The 11,657-nt window shown below is 46.3% G+C and overlaps 1 long non-coding RNA gene across 1 annotated transcript; it reads right to left on the bottom strand.

Moving 5' to 3' along the window:
- Positions 1–7,148: 7,148 nt before the first annotated feature.
- Positions 7,149–11,606, bottom strand: LOC125750782 (uncharacterized). The gene is made up of 3 exons (XR_007400421.1): positions 11,562–11,606; positions 7,818–7,937; positions 7,149–7,278 (listed from the first exon to the last, which is right to left on the bottom strand). It is a non-coding gene; the product is annotated as an uncharacterized LOC125750782 (long non-coding RNA).
- Between the last annotated feature and the right edge of the window lie 51 nt (positions 11,607–11,657).

Here is an 11,657-nt window from a genome sequence, read left to right as displayed (position 1 = left end):
TAACCTGTAACTGCTTCATCCTGGGTAACGTGTTTATTTTATTTTTTTTAGTTTGTGAAGAGTGAGGCCAAAGGAGAAACTGAGGAAGAAAAAGATCATTAGGCAAGCTGTTCAAGTCAGAGAAAGCAAGGGAATCCAGAATCAGGGGACATGGAGCAAAATAATCTAGAGAGAGGGAGATTATTCAGAGACAGAAGGAGAGCATACAGGCAAAGAGGAGGAAAATCAGCAAGCAGCTGCAGCAACGTCTTTCAGTAGTATTTATGATTTAAGTGATAAAGACACAGGGCCAAGACAGGTAACACTGAAGAGCTACCCACAAGACGGCTTTGGTTCACAGAACAGGGCATTTCACCACAGCTGGTTTGATAAGCACACTTTTGGTTGCAATATTCAGTCAGTCTGAATGCAGCTTTCTGCTTCCCATGTCGAGTGTTTGGTAAAAACATTAAAAGTGATGCTTCGGTAAGTAGTGGTTTCAAGAACCGGTAGAAAGCCTTTTATATTTAGTAAGCATGAGATGTCACAGTCATATAAAGATAGTGTTGTTGCATAGAAAAGCTACAAGGCAACTAGCCAATAGGGAGATGTTGCACAGATGATAGCAACTCCAAATGCACGTGTATTAAAATGGATGTGAGCGGGATATAGGGCTCTCGAAGGAACAAACAGGCACGCTTAAGTTCACTGAAAACACTTTAAGTAATACAAAATGACCTCACATTGACATCAATACCAAGCTATCGTAGCGAAAGCAATGCAAAACAACCTCGTACTACAAGGGATATACAATAGTATATATCATACAAACAAGTGTATATATAGAAAAGAAACAAAATATAGAAAATGCGAATTATCACAAGCGGTGAAACTTAATCCTCATCAATGAAACGCATAAGCAGCAGCAAAACTATTTACACTCGGACGTGCCCTCATCACCCACCTTCACACATGGACTGGGGAGCCCCTTTCAGTCCTGGCGGGAGTCCAACACGTGAGTCCCGAGAAATGCCGGGCCAGGTTCACCCCTCAGGCAATATGTTCTCCAATCCCCCCTTTTGTCCGAGGGATGCTGCTTGCAATGACATAGTAAAATAGGCGTCCTTGCGCAATTCCTCCCTGTCCCCCTGAAGGCAAAATAAGGTGCTGTATAACGACTCTCCCCTGTCTCCCAAAACCAAGATAAGCATTCTGCATGCCGATCTAATGGACCAGATAAGCATCCTGTTTTCTTTTTATGAGACACAAGGTATTTATGACAAAACAGGTTTTACAGGTGATCGGTAAAAAATTCGCCATTTCGAATTGTGTGTGTGATTGCGCAAGATCGCGGCCGTCTCGGGCAATCATTTCAGCCGCGTTTTTGAAACAGGCCGGTCGCACGTACCTGAGCTGCCACTCATTTCGCCTTTTAGCTACCATCGGACTTAAAGCAGGATTCCCACGCGTTCTGGAAAACCTGAAAATTTTGAGGGCTATTTTACAGTCATTGAAATGATCTGGAAACTGATAGGAATGGCCAAATGTCCTGGAAATAATCTTTCTTGTCCTGGAATTTTATTTCTGTTTTTGAAACAGCTTGCTGTTCGTAAGTCTAGATATGATGACAACTGAGCTAGGTCGTGGCCTCTGCTGCGCAATGCCTCCACTTACTGTGACACTTATAGGCAATGTATTAAGTTACATGCGTAATACGTCATGATTTGTGCGTAACGGCCATTTTACCGGGGAATGTGAGAGACGTCTGTCGTACAGATGCATAAAGTTCTGTATTTCTTTTCAATGTTAAAGAAAGTTTCATATAAACTAAATGTACAGCGAGTGCTCAGGACTATGAAAAGCTGTATTTTGTTCAGGCAAATGGGACTGAGGCATTTCTTCGTATCATTTGAAGGAAGTAATCTACCACACATGTAGTTAACCATAAATTGTAAATGCAGGCGCAATGAGGCGCCATAACGCTCTTAAATTATAATGCGCGAATTGCCAGCTTTCTCTTACAGTAGCGTGCCGAACATAAACTCAAAGAAAGTGTTATTTAGATATACACTCAAAAAATACAAACGGGACCAGCGACAGATGATATGCAACGTCAAGTTCACCAGTCGGTACTCCCTTTTACACAGGCTCAGTAGCTATAAAAACTCCCACAATTAGATGATAAAAATTAACTTCGTCCTTAGGAACAAAACTAGCTAACCTGATGTATTGCTAATGAAGGTTTCCATATATGATAAACCACAAGATGCCACTGCCTGAGCATGTCTGTTGAAATTAACTTAATTTAGAATGCCACTAGCCTTAGGAGGCTAGCGAGTTAAGTTCTAGAGCACAGCACTGCTGTTTGCTAATCGTCCTATACTGACATTCAGTCAGCAATATCTGCCTATTTTACTGCAAGGCAATTTGCGCCGATAACCAAAGCAGCTTCTTTCCTTGGAATAATGCGAAGAATGGCCATAGGCTATATTTAAAAGTCTGTAAGCCTAGCGATGAACGTTGTTAAAAGGGCATTTTAGGTAATAGCAGTAAGTAGTAGGCAAGTTTAGGTAGTAAGTATTTTAAATACACAGAATACAATCTCTCAATCTATTTTGTTACAAATTAGCCTCCATCTGTTTTTTCCGTCCAGCAAAATACAAATTACAAAATGCTCAAAAGGAAACGAATACACATTTCTAATGCATTTAACTGAAATACTGCCCATTTTCAGAACACAGAACGTGCCACTTCATTACAGTATCGTCGTTCAAGTTCTTTCGATCGATGGATCTTAGCCAAGTTTTCTGTCGCCTTTCCAGCAGCTCTTTGGTCTCTTTTCCTTGATTTATACGATCCGAAGGTTTATAGAAGAAACTGAGATTCGAGGATTTCTTGCTGTTGTTGTCACTCGCACCTCGGTAAAAATGGCTGCTGCCTCGTGTTTATTTATGCGTTTCTTGGACAATGACGTAAACTTCATACGACCCATTGTATTTGAGTTTTGACCCTCGTTGCTCTAGCTTGTCAGTAGCTGTCAGGAGAAGAAGGGAACATCAGTTCATCACTTGAAATTTCTGCTGAGTGCATGACTGTAAGTATGACCACAGTGCATATGAGGCAACTGACAGTTTTTTATCCTTTGTTCCTACTATTCTTCCTAGTTTAACCAAGTTTTCAACTCAGGAATTGATGGCAAGGCTGTCATAATTTAATATGGATGTATTTAGCATCTTTTCCCACAAAGATAATTTCTTTATTATAATCTTTGTCTTTGACTTATGCAAATTCTACAGCTGCTGTATTCCCAGTAAAGCTACCAGTTGAAAGTTAACTCTGACTCTCTGTTTTGTCATGTGCCAATTGTTGCATATATTAGTGTTATAGGCATTATACATATGATATAGGCAATATATTGGCTTTATGCAGATTTGTTTAATACAAGCATTGTACATAAATTTATTTGCTACAAACAATGACATGAAATGTAATATGCAATATGCAAGTTACTTTTACTGAAATTAGGTCACTATGGTAGCCTGTTTCATGCGGCGATCAACAACTCTGTACTGAAAATTATGGAATTGCTCAGTATATGCAAGTGTTTGGATAGTTTTCAAGCGACGAATCAAAACATTCCTTTTTCAGAAATACCTGACGTAGTACTTCTGTATTCTTACTCGGCTCTTTTCTGGTGTGTGTGTGTTTAAAAAAAAATAATAAATAAAAAAAATTCTGCACTTCTCAACGGAGTTTTCAGACAGATACAACAACAACAACAAATTTATTTTTATATAGCGCATTATCACAACATTACATCGTCTCAAAGCGCTTTACAGCATCCGCACCCAAAGCCCCCAGTGAGTAAGCCATAGGCGACAGTGGCAAGGAAAAACTCCCTAGAAGGAAGAAACCTTGGGAGGGACCAGACTCAAAGGGGGAGCCCAAACCTCTAGGGGCCGGCAGGGATAGTCAAATAGAGAGATGGTTAAGTGCCAGAGATGGGCCAAGTCACATTGCCCCAATCATAAGATTTGGGAAATAACTGGAGAGCAAGGAAGATGACAAGCCGATGCCGAGTCTTCTTCCAATTGCCAGGCAACCAGAGGTAAGGCAGCGGGTCATACATGGAAGATCAGAACGGCGAGCTGGATGCAGGGACGTCACTGGTGGTGGCGACGTCACATGTGGCCGGGTGTGCTGGATATCTTGATAGATTGAGGTCTCCAGGCATCACCCCCCAGGAGGAGTAGGGGAAATAAAATGTACAATTAGGCAAAGTAGAGGAGGCTATTGGCAGTGCTAAAAGCTAGGTGAGTGCAATATGAAGTGCAATGTGTAAGCTCCGGCAGATATGGCTATGACAGCATCAGTAGGAGGGAAAGGCAAGTGGGAATGCAGGCATGGGGAGTCCCTGAAATGTCAGCACTCCAGTTCCACAAGAGATTGCGAAGCTAGAGTGACAGCACTGACAGTCCAGTTAATCTAAAGCCAATGGCACCGATCCCCACCCAGCTCTACACCTCACACTACAGGTCTGACTGGGAGTGAAGAGTTAGCTAGGGCTAGAACTAGTGTCCCTATACGCTAAACTAAACAGGTGTGTTTTTAGTCTGGACTTGAATATTGAGAGTGAACCTGAAACCCGCACATCCGGTGGAAGACCATTCCACAGCTGAGGAGCTCTGTAGGAGAAAGCTCTGCAGCCTGCCGTAGCTCTTTCTACCCTAGGCACTAACAGATATCCCATGGCTTGAGAGCGAAGCAAGCGTGGAGGGTTGTATGTGGTCAGCAGTTCACTAAGGTATTCTGGTGCAAGGCCATTTAGTGCTTTATAAGTTAATAGCAGTATTTTATAGTCAATTCGAGACTTAACTGGCAGCCAATGAAGAGAGGATAAGACCGGTGTAATATGATCAAATTTTTTTGTGTTTGTTAGAACTCTGGCTGCAGCATTCTGTACCATCTAAAGTTTATGCAAGGATCCAGACGGGCAACCCGATAGGAGGGCATTACAGTAATCCAGTCTGGAACTTATGAAGGCATGTATTAGTTTTTCTGCATCATTAAGTGAGAGCATCTTACGAAGCTTCGCTATGTTCCGTAGATGATAAAATGCAATTCTAGTAATACTTCTTATGTGAGTATCAAAGCATAGATCTGAATTGACAAGAACGCCAAGATTTCTAACCACCATGTTAGGTTGTGTAGGAAGGTTACCAACATTGAGGTGGTGAAACTTATTCCTAGCAGCCTTGGGACCAATTACCAGAACTTCTGTTTTTTCTGTGTTTAACATAAGGAAATTTTTTGCCATCCAGCACTGGATATCTAATAGACAGTCTTCTAACCGAGATAGCAGTGATATATCATCAGGGTTAACAGATATGTATCATCTGCATAACAATGAAACCCAATACCATGATTTCTAATAATGTTACCAAGAGGTAGCATGTATAGGGTAAACAGTAGCAGGCCCAGGACTGATCCCTGTGGGACACCATATTCAACTTTTGTGGCCTTGGATGATTCATTGTTCACATGGGCATACTGATAGCGATCAGACAAATATGAGCGGAACCAAGAAAGTGCTGTCCCCGTAATGCCAACTACACCTTCTAACCGGTCCAAGAGGATATTATGGTCCACAGTATCGAACACTGCAGTTAAATCTAGCAATACCAACAGAGATACACAGCCACGGTCAGAAGCCACAAGTAAATCATTCATTACTTTGACTAGAGCAGTTTCTGTGCTATGGTTTGGTCTAAAGCCAGACTGATATAATTCATTGGCATTATTTTTTGTAGGAAAGAGGACAACTGACGAACTACAACCTTTTCCATGATCTTTGAAATGAAAGGAAGATTTGAGATAGGTCTATAGTTTCCTAAAACACTGGGTTCAAGATTTGGTTTCTTTAGGACGGGTCTGATAACAGCCATTTTAAAATGTTTTGGAACATATCCAAGCCTAAGAGAAGAGTTTAACACATTTAACACGGTAGTGCCAATCTGTGGTGCAATTTCCTTGAAGAATTTTGTAGGAATTGGGTCTACAAGGCTAGTAGAGGATTTACAGGAGAAAATTAAGCTCAAAAGTTCTGAATATGTAATAGGAATGAATGATTCAAAGGTCTCATTATTGGTAGGCATAAGACTAGCAGGAGGCAGGCAGCCGTAAGTAGGTAAAGGTGTGCACTGGATAGTCTGTCTAATTGTAGTTATCTTACCATTAAAAAATGTAAGAAAGTCATCACTCTTAAGAGCTTGCGGGATTTGCAAGTTTAATGAGGAATTCTGTGTTATCCTAGCCACGGATTCAAATAGGAATTTAGGATTGGTTTTGTTCATGTCTATTAATCTGGAGAGATACACAGACCGAGCAGTTACCAGTGCTTGTCTGTATTTAGAGAGGCTCTCTTTCCAGGCAGATTTGAAAACTTGTTGAGCGCCATTTTCGCTCTAGCTTGCGTGATGCCTGTTTGAGTTCACGTCTATTATCAGAGTGCCAGGGGGCAGGTTTGTTATTGCTATGCTTTATCCTCCTAAGTGGAGCCACAGCATTTTTCGACAAAGCATAAATCGACAGAACACCGGGAGGACATTTTCCACTTTTTTCCCCGCTCCGAGTGTTCTAACGATTCATCCTACCTTATCAGATTTTCCTACCGTAGCGCAATGTTATAGTTTTAACCATCAGTTTTTCCTACCTTATCAGAAAATGCTACCTGTATAAATGGGAGGTATTTAATTGAACTGCACTACATAACAATATCCTACGGCATGTTATGGTAGCATAATTTTATTTACACACTTCAACCCCATAAAATTATGCTACCATAACGAGGGGTAGGATTTTTTTATGACACACTTCAACCCCATAAAATTATACTACCATAAAGTGGGGTAGGATTTTTTAATGACACACTTCAACCCCATAAAATTATGCTACCATAATGAGGGGTAGGATTTTTTTATGACGCACTTCAACCCCATAAAATTATGCTACCCTGATCTGGGGTAGAATTTTTTAATGACACACTTCAACCCCATAAAATTATACTACCATAAAGTGGGGTAGGATTTTTTTATGACACACTTCAACCCCATAAGTTATTTTGTGGTGGAATTGAACAAACTGACAACACAAAAGTACTGGTACTTTAATATTTATTTGAAGCCAAAAAGAAAAAAAAAACTTTCACAAACACTTTGTACAAATGAAAGCAAACTGATTCTTTAGATCAAAATTTGCACATTGAAAATGTGCCCATCTGTTGCAGTGGTCGAATTGGACCTGTAAGTATAAAAAAGTAATAAATTAGAATCTTTTGCAGACAGAACAAAGTAAAAATATTTGTACAGTTTGTTTAACTACATGTACATAACAATTTACATGTAACTGCAATTGTTAGTGTGTGCTTTAATGTGTACATGTAACACTGTAACCCTTGATAAGTAATACAATATATATAATACTATATATATATATATATATATATATATATATATATATATATATATATATATTGTTGTATATATTTAATGACCTGCAAAAATTTACCATTTCAATTAGGCTTTTGTCAGCATCGCTCAGCATAAATCTTTTCATTTCAGCATATGCAATACACCATGAAATGCAATGTTGGTGGTATAGAACTAAAGCTGAAGAAATCAATAGAACAACTACAAATATTTATTTAAATGTGCTTTTTGGGTATTTCAAGGTCGCTGTACACAACAACAAATAAATAAGTTGTTTTGTAATGGTTTGACATATAGTGCTATATATTACTTTTATTTTAAAAAAGTAATTAGTAAAAAAAACAAACATACCATTTAGAGTAAATTTTGAGGCATATCTTCTTAGATTTTGCTTTTGTACTTTCTCGAATCCAGATGGGTATGATCCCACAGAAAGAAAATCATAAATCTCTATCCATTTATTCTCCATTTCTATAAAGAAAAAAGATGAGTTAGTGATAATGAAAAAAAAAATCAATGGGCAATTTAGCAATAAATACAAACTAATCTGAGTGTCCACAAAGTAAAAAAAATGTCATGACCATTAAAATTAAGTTTTACTTAACCTTCCTATTATCTACAGAATCATATGAACACTTAAGGATCATTTGATTGTCTTTAGTGCATTGATTTTTAGAGTCTAGGTGTTTTCACCTGCCATGAAAACTAGTTAGGTAGCTAGTTAAATTGTTAGTAATTATTTGTATAGCGAAAACAATATAAAATAAATCCACACAAACGGTATGTCACGATCACGCCGGAGATAAGCGGCGATCGTGCGGGTAAGGAGCAGGCAGGCAAGCGGGATACGGGAAAACGGGGTTTTAATAAGGATAAGCGGGTCAGGGAACACTGGACGGCAACAGACATCAGGAAACATCAATGACGGACAAGGGAAACCGGGGAGACCAGGACTTAAATACACAGGACTAATCAAAGTAACTAGACAAAGCTGGAGACGATCAGGGAAATACACGTGGGTAATCAGGGGGCGTGGCACACACGAGGAGCGGACGAGCCGGATATGACAGAACCCCCCCCCAAAGGCGCGCTTCTCCGGGCACGCCAAGGAAGGGGGCGACGGACGGGACGAGGCAAAACAGGACCTGAAAAACAAAACCAGAAATCAACGAGGGACAGGGAACAAGACAGACAGGCAAAACTGACACAGAGGCAGAAGCCAGGACAAGACAAGACACAGGACAGGAAAGGCAGACAGACAGACAAGAAACGGGGACACGGAGGGATCAGGCGGAACAAAAGGGCCAGGAGTGAACAGAGGGAACCCAGAAGGACGAGGAGCAGAGACGGGAGGAACAAAGCAAGGGGGAGCAAAAAACGAAGGGGCAGAGACAGGCGGGACAAAGGCAGGGGCGTAGGGAGACAAGGAGGAGGAAGGAAGGGGAGCCCGAGGGAGCCCCAGCGGGCGACGGGAGGCAGCCGGAGGGGCCGCAGGCGGCCGGGACCTCGGAGGGGCCGAGGAGGCAGGGCGAGGGACCCGCGGAGGGGCCAGGGAGGAAGCAGGAGGGAGCACCGGGGAAGGGGACGAGGGAGCAGGAGGGGCCCACGGCGAAGGCCCGGAGGAGGGGGGAGCTGCAGCAGGCGGCGACGTCCGGTGGAGGGTCGGAGGTAGGGGCCCCACAGGCGACCGAGGAGCCGCCGTCGGGGAGCCCGCCGGCGACCGACCAGGCACCGGAGGGGGGAGCGAGGCAGGGCGACGAGGCATCGGAGGGGGACCCGCAGGCGACAGCCGACCCGGAGGGCCAGGACCCGCAGGCGCCAACCGAGCCCCAGCGCAGGCGAGGCAGGGCGAGCCAGGGGGCAGGGCGGGCGGGACCCCAGCCCTGCGTCTGTGTCCCCGCCCCTTACGGGACACGGACATCACGCCCCTCGGTCGGGGCCGAGGACGCCGAGGCAAGGGCAGAGGAGTCACATGAGCGGGGCCAGGGACAGGAGCGGGGCCAGGGACAGGATCAGCAGGCGAAGGGGGCGCCTCGGGAGCTGCTGCAGCGCGGTCAGGGGGCGCCTCGGGAGCTGCTGCAGCGCGGTCAGGGGGCGCCTCGGGAGCTGCTGCAGCGCGGTCAGGGGGCGCCTCGGGAGCTGCTGCAGCGCGGTCAGGGGGCGCCTCTGCAGGAACAGGAGCGCGGTCAGGGACAGGAGCGCGGTCAGGAACAGGAGCGCGGTCAGGAACAGGAGCTGGCTGCAGTGGGGGCGCCTGCCCGGGAGCTGCAGGTTGCTGCAGTGGGGGCGCCTGCCCGGGAGCTGCAGCAGGCGGCTGCAGAGGGGGCGCCTGCCCGGGAGCTGCAGCAGGCGGCTGCAGAGGGGGCGCCTGCCCGGGAGCTGCAGCAGGCGGCGGCTGCACGGAAGCGGGGTCCGCCGGCAATGGCGGCGACTCGGAAGTCGCAGCCGAGGCTCTCCGGAGTTTGATTAGCCTCCGGAGGTCCTCAGCAATTCTCTCCAGATCTGAGTAAGGGGATTCTGGAGTGAAGGAGGCCAAGTCCTGCCCCAGCTGTGTGGCGAGTCTTTCCCCCTCCAGGGGGGCCTGTGGGGCCGGTTCTCCTATCACCCTCCAATAAAGCCCCTGGAGGGTGAAGTATCGGTCAGCTAGGACCGCGGGTGGCGGCGGCAGCGAAGACGGCTGCGCAGGCGGCGGCGGCCGCACGGGAGCGGGGTCCTCGGGCGGCGGCGGCAGCGAAGGCGGCTGCGCAGGCGGCGGCGGCCGCACGGGAGCGGGGTCCGCCGGCAATGGCGGCCGCACGGGAGCGGGGTCCGCCGGCAGCGGCGGCCGCACGGGAGCGGGGTCCGCCGGCAGCGGCGGCCGCACGGGAGCGGGGTCCGCCGGCAGCGGCGGCAACGAAGGCGGCTGCGCAGGCAGCGGCGGCAACGAAGGCGGCTGCGCAGGCAGCAACGGAGGGAGGTCCTCCGTACTGGCGGTCGCCGGTCTCCTCCGTCTCCCTCGCTGGCGCCTGGCGGTTGCGGGAGGCGGCGCGATGTCCGTGAAAACGGACGGTGGAAGAAAGGCTTCCGGCTCCGGGTAGTGGAAGGGCTCCTCGTCCTCGTCCTCACTAGAGAGCCAGTACTTCCACGCGGGATCGGGGACGCGGGTGGTCAGCCTCCGGGCTGGAGGTAGGGCGGGTACCTCCCTCTCGTCCTCCGCCGGAAGCCAAAGCCTGGAGAGCGAGCAGGCGCCGAGATAGATCGGCTCTTCTGGGAGCCTCCTCCTCCCTCTCCGCTTCTTTTTGTGGTCCGTCATTCTGTCACGATCACGCCGGAGATAAGCGGCGATCGTGCGGGTAAGGAGCAGGCAGGCAAGCGGGATACGGGAAAACGGGGTTTTAATAAGGATAAGCGGGTCAGGGAACACTGGACGGCAACAGACATCAGGAAACATTAATGACGGACAAGGGAAACCGGGGAGACCAGGACTTAAATACACAGGACTAATCAAAGTAACTAGACAAAGCTGGAGACGATCAGGGAAATACACGTGGGTAATCAGGGGGCGTGGCACACACGAGGAGCGGACGAGCCGGATATGACACGGTAAAAATGTGTACAACGTGTACGACTAGGACAAGCTACTACAGGTTAGCATAAAAAAATAACGTTATACATGTGTTCTGTCTTAATAGTATATGCTTAACAGTTACATCCATCCATCCATCCATTTTCCAAACCGCTTATCCTACTGGGTCGCGGGGGGGGGGGGGTCCGGAGCCTATCCCGGAAGCAATGGGCACGAGGTAGGGAACAACCCAGGATGGGGGGGCACACTCACACACCATTCACTCACACATGCACACCAATGGCACACATGACTCCAATTAGCCTCAGCACCGGAGTTCCCGGAGGAAACCCCACGATGACATGGGGAGAACATGCAAACTCCACACACATGTAACCCAGGCAGAGACTCGAACCCGGGTCCCAGAGGTGTGAGGCAACAGTGCTAACTGCACCACCATGCCGCCCCATTACAGTTACATTATATGTACAATCAAAGGTAACATAAAATTACTCAAACAAGAAAAGAAAAAAAAATATATATATACTCACCGCAGGTAACGTTAACCACAAGAGCAGCACGGATTTATGGGTGTTCCGCAAAAGTGGAAAAATATTCAGAAGCACATGCGCGGTGAGCGTAAGTAG

Source organism: Brienomyrus brachyistius, chromosome 10 (assembly GCF_023856365.1).
Source record: "Brienomyrus brachyistius isolate T26 chromosome 10, BBRACH_0.4, whole genome shotgun sequence".
In the NCBI taxonomy this organism is placed as follows: Eukaryota; Metazoa; Chordata; class Actinopteri; order Osteoglossiformes; family Mormyridae; genus Brienomyrus; species Brienomyrus brachyistius.
This window is presented reverse-complemented; position numbering and strand designations above follow the sequence as displayed.